General features: G+C 50.5%; 1 pseudogene; it reads right to left on the reverse strand.

Annotated features, from left to right (window-relative positions):
• Window positions 1-1,454: 1,454 nt before the first annotated feature.
• LOC132355426 (NAD-dependent protein deacylase sirtuin-5, mitochondrial-like) lies at window positions 1,455-2,387 on the reverse strand (annotated as a pseudogene).
• Window positions 2,388-9,600: the final 7,213 nt, after the last annotated feature.

The following is a 9,600-nucleotide window of genomic DNA, read 5'->3' on the forward strand; positions in this document are numbered from 1 at the left end:
CATTAGCCGGTCTCATCCTAGGATGTATAACACCAGAGGACATGTTACAGCCTCATGACAGAATATCCAAGCCTGTGAAGGACTGGGGTAAAGCTGGACACATCTAACCTCGGTGACCACCTACAAGCAGGATGCCTCTTATTTAGGAAGGTCCTTTCCCTCAACCCAAGGCAGGTCCTTCGCCCATCAGAGTGAGGGAGCCCCCCACCCTTCTGGAAGAAAGCAAATATGGGTTTGGGCTCAAAAGCATGGGTTTTGGAATTTGTGAGCCTCAGTCCCAGCTCTGCCACTGGTTGACTATGAAATTGGCAAGTTAACGCCCTCTGCCTTCATTTCCTCATCTGTTGAGAAAGGAATAATAGTTGTCTTCCCTCCCAGAACTACCATGAGCACTAAATGAAATAATGAGTGTAAAGTGCTAGCCTGGAATAGCATGTATGTTCCTCCCAAAATTAATAAACACAGAATCACCATATAATCTAGCAATCTGGGTATATACTCGAAAGAACTGAAAGCAGGGACTCGGACAGGTATTTGTACTTCCACGTTTACAGCAGCATTATTCACAGTAGCCAAGAGGTGGAGCCAACCCAGGTGTCCATCGATAGATGAGTAAATAAACAAAATCTGATCTGTCCACAAAATGCAATATTATCCAGTCTTAAAAAAGGAAGGAAATTTTGACTCATGCTGCAACATGGATGAATCTTGAGGACACATAATGTGAAATAAGCCAGACACGAAAGGACAAATAGTGTATGATTCCACTTATATGAGGTCCCTAAAATGTGGATCTGTCAAATTCATAGAGACAGAAAGTAGAAGGGTGGGTGCCAGGGGCTGGGGGAGGGGGAGTGGGGAGTTAGTGCTTAGTGGGTAGACTTTCAGTTTGGGAAGATGGAAAAGTTCTGGACATGCGTGATAGTTGGTTGCACAACACTGTGAATGCACTTAACACTTCTGAGCTGTACACTTAAAAATGGTGAAGATGGTAAATTTTATGTTATGTGTATCTTACCACAATTTTTTTTTTTTTTTGCTGTAGAAAGGGATTTTATTTTCCACCAACCCTTGCACAGAAATCACAGATACCAGGGTTTTACCCCTCTACTTCCATCTTTGCCCAAATAGCAAAAATACAATCAGGATAATTACTTTTTTTAGACAATCTAATTACAAAGTTGTTTCCCGCCCAGTAACCAACCAAACACATCAGAGGTATCTTATGTTTAGGTTCAAACCAAATAACATGAATTGACTTGAGAAATTCTGTGACTTCTCCTTCTAAACATGTTTACTAGTGTTGCTTCTAAGTCCCCATCACTTATCAGCAGTTTGGATTCCAGACGATATTTTCAGACCTTTCAGTATTCAGCTCACCATCCACAAGACTGTTTCTCCTGTTGGTGGCCTGGTATTTAGATGTGCTGTGATTTCTTCCTTCCTCAGGGCAATTAAGAAACAGTTTCATTTTCACGAGGAGTGAGGGCTTCAGGAAAGTCGTCCCACGTGGCCCCTGGAAATGAAACGTGAATCTGTTCATGGCTGGGGTGGTTCCCATGTTAAATTCGGCCACTGGTGCTCCCCGGGCAGACACCTGGGGGGCAAACATGGCGGCAGGGTAGACCACAGAGGAAGTTCCCTCCACCAGACACAAGTCACAGAGGGCCAGCTCCCTGTCAGCCTCCACCAGGATGGCAGGGTCCAGGTTTTCTCCAAACCACCCCACGTGAGGTCGCAGCAGGCCCACACATCCTGCCTCTTTACACCGGCGAAGTTTCTCCACTGGGATTCTGGCATCTTGAGTTTCAGGTTCTGGAGCCCCTTTTCCTGATAAAACTGGACAAATTGGACTCTTGTAATTCTCAGCCACAACTCCACAAGAGGTACATCAAGTTTTAAATAAGCTACCATGGATTTCCAGAAGGTTCTTGGTGCCAGCCATGTGGTGCAGCTCATTGATGTTCTGGGTGACAACCACAACCCGTTGGCCCTGCCGGTCCAGCCGGGCCTCACACTCGGTGATGGCCAGGTGCCGGGCGTTGGGCTCCTTACTCTGCACCACCTCCCGCCGGTAGTGGTAGAACTCCGACACCTGGGACGGGTTTCAGGCAAAGGCCTGAGGCGTGGCCAGATCCTGAGCTTGCCATTTTCTCCAGTAACCTTCCGCTCCTCTGCAGGTCGGAACCCCACTCTCAGCACTGACGCCAGCCCCTGAAATGATGACTGTGTGCTTGGCTTTTGCAAAAAACTTCCAGAAGCCCGGCCGTATTTGAACTTGGACGAGCTATTGTTAGGCAGATCTTGGTTTGTGCAGAGGCTGGAGAGATCAATCCGCAATACAGCTGGGAAAGTAATTGGCTTGGGACAATCCGGAGAGGTGACATCAGGTTTTCTGTGTCGCACTAATTATTGAGATGGGCTTGTTTCCTGCCTCCCGCCTTGTCTCTCGGGCCGCAGCTGCCCCAGCGCTGTGCCGGGAACACACCGGGCCTCAGGCCTCTGCACATGCGGTCTTACCACAATTTTTAAAACAAGAAGAGCCACGTGACAGCCTCTGCACCTGCTGCATAATTACTGTTCATTGCTTTGTTCGATCATTCATATTGAACAGGCCTTCTCCAGATCCTGTGTTAGGACTGCTGCTCCCAAGGGGAATGAGACACAGGCTCTGCCCTCAGAGCTCGTGGTCGAACAGGGGCGAGGCATCCACACAGTGTGGGGAGTAAAGTGCTCTAAAGTGCCCTGGGTGATAAAGGCCTGTCGATGGCATGAGGGGCACTGGGCAGTGACTGGCCAGCTCTTCTTGAGAGACCAGTGGAAGTCAGGAAGCCTTTCTGGAAGGTGTAACACGTGACCTGAATCCCGACACCCGGCAAAGTGGTCATCGAGCTCTGGAGTTTGCTGGGGAGAGAATCTGGGCAGTGCAGGGCCTGGCATGTCCTGCTGCATTGGTAGCCATGAGGAGGCCGGGGCCAGCAGCAGCCAGGGCTCGAGAAGGAGGCAAGGGCCAGACCCCAGAGGGCTCTGGGCTTGTGAGAACCATCCCTCAGCAACACCAGATTGGTTAGCCTGTTTTTCATTGTTATTTCCAGACTAAATAGCAACTGGTAAAAAGCCAGAAAAGCCTAGTGTTTTCAAGCCTGCTCAGAGAGAGTGCTCCACATGGGTCTGTGAGGCATCGAATGCTTATTCAGACCCAAACTGCTCATCATCCGAAGGAGTGCTTAGCTATTTGCACACAAACCTCAGGCTGACATAAACCTGCTACTTTGTGCAACTCCAGCAGCAGAGAAAACGTCTCTATTCGTTTTTCTCAGCAGTGTTTCAAACTGAGCTTTATTGATTATGACCTTGTATTCATTTCAAATAAAAGACTTATGTAACCAGTTTTATTTAATATTCAAGAGCCTTGCGTATTCCCAGTGAATCAGGAAACTAATACGTTTGTACTGGCAGCTACACACAAGCCTAGGCTCATTGTTGCGGACGACAACGCACAGCCTGAAGCGTGTCCCAGAGTTCTCCGTGGAATGTGAAGGAATCCCCGTCCGCTACAGCCAGAAGACTGTTTCCTGTGAAGTCAGCACAGCACTGCTGGGTCTCTAGGAGATAAAGCATACCATTGACGTCCTCATGCTTTGCTGGATGGCAGCACTTCTGGTTTCCAGCAGGCTGCAAGGAATTCTCACTGATATTCCAGGGCAGCCCATTTCCTGCAAACAGATATGTTCTTAGGGGTCTGCCCTAGTTCACCACGTCCATCCAGAGCAAGAACTCACCAGGGGCTTACAAATATGGCCTCCTGTTAGAGAAGGTATCAAAAAAATCTTATTTCTCGCATCAATTTCAGGGAATCAGCACCAAATAATTCAGAAAGCCTGTTCTTTGCAAACAAGCCAGTGCCATTTTGGGCTTTGTATTGAGTGAAAAGACTTAGAGCATGTCTTTGCATGCTGCCCTGCCTGTGACGGGCATCTGCAGAATCTCCTAACATCGTTCTCATCACGTGCTCAGGAGTCTCGGGGCTGGGGTTCGTATCGTTCACTCCTCTGTGAAACTTCAAGTCGGCACCTCAGCTGATCTGTCTGTCAGCCTCGTGAGCACAGACCAGCAGCCACGCCGTGAGATTCCCGAGTGACAGTGAGAGCAGGTAATTTCACTGCGTTTCCTCCCTGGTTGACAGAGTCTGACATTGCTCTCAGTGTCTAGAGCAGTGATTCTCAATCCGTGGTGACTTTGTGCCCCAGGGGCTTTGGCAATGCGTGGAGGCATTTTTGATGTCATGACTGGGACTAAGGGGGAGTGGGGGGAGGGATGCTACAGCCATCAGGTGAGTAGAGGCCAGGGATGCTGGTGAACATCCTACAATGCACAGGGCAGCCTCCCTCCCACCCTCAAAGAACTGTCCAGTTAAAACATCCAGAGTGTCAAGATTAAGAACACCTGAGTGCCTCCATTTAGTCCTCTCAAAGTCAAACTTTTCTGCCCAACAAAATCTTCTCCCTTTGTAGCAATGGGGGTTATAGCAAGGTGCGAGGCTGGACTACATTTCCCAGCCTCCTTTGCAGTTCAGTGTGGTCGTGTGACCAGTTCTCACCAATAGAATGTGACCTGAAGTGATGTGTGTCCCCTACTGCTGGCAAGATGTAGATGACAGCTAGGCTGTGGTAGCGCCACATGTTGGATCCTGGATCCCTGAATCATCCCATGGGACAGAGCCACCATCAGCTAAAAGCACATGCTGCAGTCTGGCATGTGAATGAGAAATAAACTTCTGTTGTGTTTGAGCCAATAAGCATCTTTGGGTCTGTTTGTCACAGCAGCTTAGCTCATCCCAGCTAAAAACAGACATTCCCCCAAAAGCCCATTTTGGCCCTAGGAGCCTTAGGAAGCTGAGACCTGTGAGTGAGGCAACCATGGCGGGAATCTTTGCCCTGGGATTAGCATGAGGACCCCTCCCCTAACTGTCAAAGCCCACTGCCAGGGACCCTGCTTTGCTCAGCATAACCTCGACTCCAGAACACGTTGTGATATGATTCCCAGCTCTGTGTGACCTCGGCCGCATCGTAAGGATTGGGGCGCTTGAGTTGCCAATGACAGAATTTCAACGGGGACCAGCTTAGGCAACAAAAGGAAGAGGCTGAGGAAACCAAACCACAGTGAAAGCAGCAGGGTGGACCTGCCCCAGAGACGGCTGGAGCAGCGGGGCTCCCCTCCTCCACCTCTCGCCTCCACTGTTCTGAGGGTGTTGGCTTCGTTCTGGATTTCTGTGGTCAAGCCTCTTCACACAGGAGGGAAAAGGCATCTTCATCCTTGAGCACATATCCTCACTTCGAGAAACTCCGGGAAGGACTTGGGTTGAGCATTCCTGCTGTGGCTGGAGTGGGGTGTGCTCGGGGAGCAGTAAGGAACAGGGCTGTCCCCGCATGAACAGTGAACGTACACACATTCTACTCGGTGGAGATCTGCTCGCCTGCCCAGCGACCCATCTTTTCCCCAGCCCTGCTGCTCTGAGCCAGGGGGTCGGGCTGTAGCCTCGGGGAGCACGTCACAGAATTGTTTTCCGCACGGCCTCTACCCCAGCTCCTACCACTGCCAGTGAGTGCTGTCTGAAATGTGACAGGAGAAAATTCTAACTGTGCAAGGTGTGATCAGTCATAAAATACGATGGCACGTGAAGTCTGCTCTGTGACTGAGAGCTGGAAATTTTTCAGCAAGATAAACCGACTACCATCTATCTCACTTAACGCTCTCCTGTTTCTCCTGGCTCATCCTAGTTTATTTCATCCATAGCATTTATTGCATTCTGTGATTACTTGGTTTATCTGTTTACTTGTTTATTGTCCATCCCTCCTATTAGAATGCAAGCCCCCTGAGGGCCGGGATCTTGTCTGTCTTAGTCCCTGCAGTGTCCTCACTGAGCCTGGTGCCTAGCATGGCCCTGGCGTGACGTGTGCAAGAGAGCATTGCTTCTGCCGAAGCTCGGGCGTGTGGGGCTTTGCTGAGGGCTATTCCACTTGTCCTCTGTGTGTGATGACCTAAATGTCTTCAGGCTCTTAATGGAATCTGCTCGTTTGCATCACCCCTTGTAGAAGTTCCTTCAAGTCTCTGAGAACTGAACATGTGTTTTCTCCTAATTTCGAGTGTAATTTCCCACTCCTTTGTAATCCCCTTTTATTTCTTTCACTGATCACCGGGAAGAAGGGGATTTCTGGTACAAACAGAAGAGTCAAAATGAGAAGGGCATGAACCCATGAGACAGTGATCGCCCTTTGGAGATGGTGTTCAGAGTCTCACCTCCCAAGTCGTTCCCATTCGTTCCATAAATATTTATTTCTTGTCAGGGGCTCAGTTCACTCTCTTGAACCCAAATTCCCAAGTCCTTGCGGGGACCTGTCTGCAGCATTTGCCACCATTGACTGCTCTTTCTGGAACTTTCTCCACCCTTGGCTTCCACAACAGTGGTCCAAAACCCTCTTTCTTCCTCCTTTGCTGTCTTCCTCTGACCTCACCTCCAAGTTCTTTTCAGAGGCTCACCCCCGTCCCCTCCAGCATGTTAAACGACGCAGTGCCCACTGATCTGCCCGTCCGCGTCTTCATCCCGACCTCATCACTCACTTGGGTTCAGTCACTTCTAAATGTGGTGCTTCTCGACCTCACATGTCTAGTTAGGTCCTGCGCTCTCTCAATATGCATCTCAGACCCCACGTGTGCGGGACAGAAGTCATTTTCTCCCCACACTCTCACTCCTCTAGGTGCTTCTCTCTCCCTCGGCATTTTCCCGTCCCTCATCCAACTTGTAACCACAGCCTGTCCGTCCTGCGTCCTCAGCGTCCCTCTCTGACCCTGCGTGTCCTGCCTCTGTTCCAGCTGCACCCCTGTTCACACCCGCTCGTGCGGCCTCCTCTCCTCACCTCCAGCCCTGCCCTCCTACTGGCTCCCTCCACACGTGTCCTCCAGAGTACACACAGCACAGCCCTGTCCCAGCGCTCTCTCTGACCTGAGCTCTTCAACCCTTCGATACCCTGAAGGCAGGATTAAGCCCCACGCCCCGGTCACCTAAGGCCCTCCATGGCCAGACCCCTGCCGCCCTTTCCAGCCTCCCCTCCAGCCCTGGCACCCGCTACTCCAACTCTGTGGAACCACTTGCCGGTGCCCCATGTGCCTGGCTACAGCACGCTGCTTCCTCTTTGCAGAAGGCCTCCCCTTAGACAACCTCGAAAATGCCACCGCCTTTAATAACTAGTTTATCGGGACGCCGCCTCAGGGCCGTCTTCCTCCTTCATGACTCTGTCCCCAACCCTGTGTTTATCTCCATCACACGCCCTATTACACTTTGCTTCATTTATGTGACTACAAGTCTGTCTTCCCTGCCAGGCTATAAACTTCACGACACATCGGAGGCTTTCGGTATGTTCCCTGAGTGAATATCAGACACACATAAACTCCATGAAAGGGGCACTTTACTTCGTCACGGCTGTATCCTCAGAGCCTGCTTCGTAGCAGATATTCAACAAATATTTGCTGACCCTGTGAGTGAACACAAATAAAAAATATACACACCAAATGTATATCGTATGCGCATATTCCAGAGGCCGAGGTTCTGGGAGTCTGTGAGTCTGTGGAATTTCTCTTCAAAGCCCAAGGAGGCATCACCACTCCTCCTGTCCCTCAGCGGCCAGCTACCCGCCGAGCAGCCGTGGCCTCCGGCTGACTCACGGGACGGCTTTTTCTTGGGGAGGAGTGGGAGGAGATGAGGGCTAACAAAAATAACCACAGACGCTGGGGGTCATCCAGCCTGTGTCTGTGGCGTGGACGGCAGGAGCGCATCCCAGGCTCCCCCGGGCAGGGCCAGGCCGGTGTCTGTCCCCTCCGGCCCCGGTGGGGCTCAAGCGTGCACGTAGTCCGGGAGTCAGCCAGACTTACGGTCGATGCAGTAAAACAGCCGCTGCTCCTAAGGCACCCGCTGCAGCGTTATGTGCAAACGTTCCTTGTAGGTTGTGAAGGAAACACACACGGGTGGAGTGATGATTAAACGTTAAGTTGATCATTCCCTCTGTGTGTCTTTTTTATTCTTTACAAAGGGCTTTATCTCACTTGATGGTAACATCAACCAGGAAAGAAGGGCAATTTCACAGGTGAAGAAAAGACTCAGAGAATCAGTAACTTGCTTAGAGCCTGATTCTCAAAGTGGTCCAAGGACTGACAGCATCGGCATCACCTGGGAACTTCATCAACATGCAAGTTCTGCGCCCCACTCAGATCTCCTGAATCAGACGCCCTGGCATGAGGCCCACCTGTGCATCGTCACAAGCCCCCTCCAGGTGGCTCAAGTGCATGCCCAAGTTCGGGAAGCCCTGACCTAGAGTTGTGCAGGTGGCAGTTTACAGACCTCGGAGAACCCAAGGATGTCCTTAGGCGCTGTCCTTCGTGGAGCTACTTGCATGTTAGTAGCTAATAGTTTCCTGAGCCTACTTGCTCCAGGAAGCCGTGCACACACCTGTTCCAGCTACGCCTCCCCCTCCCTCCATGCCACTCTCCCCCGGCCCCCACCAGCCTCCTGTGTTCCTCAGACGTGCCCAGCTCTTTTCTGCCCCAGGACCTTCGCACAAACTGTTTCCTCTGCCTGGAGTGCCATCCCTCCTGGCTCCATTCTCCTCACATTGAGTCTCAAGGCAAGCGTTCTCTCCTCAGAAGGACCTCCTCAGGGCACCTCCATGACTCTGTCATATCCCTCTGTTTATTTTCATCACAGCATTTGACACCTTCTGAAGTTTACCTTGTGTGCTGGCTGGGAAGTAAACTCCCTGAGGCAAGGTGCTGTCCTTCTCGTTTACTGTCACATCTCCACAGCCCACCACAGCGCTTAGCACACGGCACACACTCAAACACTGATTGCATAAGTAAACCACAAACTAGAGGCAACTCGGAAGAAGGAAAAGGCAATTTCCTTCTCCTGTGAGAAGGGCCCGTCTAGTCTCTCCTTTGGGGAGCGGGGCAGGGAGAGCAGTTTACGGTTTCTTTGAATATCGGGGGCACCTGATGGAAGCTTCCACGCAGGACTTGGTTCCCAAGGAGAAGCAGATCAATGAGTTAAGCTTCAGTTTCCAGAGAGGGGGGTGGGGAGGGAAGGTGGTTCTAGATGGGATGAGTGGAGTGGTGGGACCCAGGGGAGGGCGTGGCTGCCCTAAGACTGGGAAGGGACAGCGCTTTCTTTTATTACTAATATTTGTGGTTAAAAAAAATACCATGAAATGCGCCTGCTTAACAAATATTTAAGTGTATAGTACAGTGCTGTTACTATACATACATTGTTGTACAGCAAATCTCTTGCACATTTTATCTTGCAGGGCTGAAACTATTATTCATTAAACAACAACTGCTCACTTCCCCCTCTCCCCTCCCCCGGCAACCACTGCTCTACCTCCTGTTTCTATGAGTTTGACCCCTCTAGGTACCTCATATAGGTAGAATCATATAGTATTTGGCTTTGTGTGGCTGGCTTATTTCACTCAGCAGAATGTCCTCAAGATTCATTCATGTTGAAGCACATGACAGGATTTCTTCCTTTTTTAAGGCTGAATAATATTCTACTGC

Source organism: Balaenoptera ricei, chromosome 20 (assembly GCF_028023285.1).
Source record: "Balaenoptera ricei isolate mBalRic1 chromosome 20, mBalRic1.hap2, whole genome shotgun sequence".
NCBI lineage: Eukaryota > Metazoa > Chordata > Mammalia > Artiodactyla > Balaenopteridae > Balaenoptera > Balaenoptera ricei.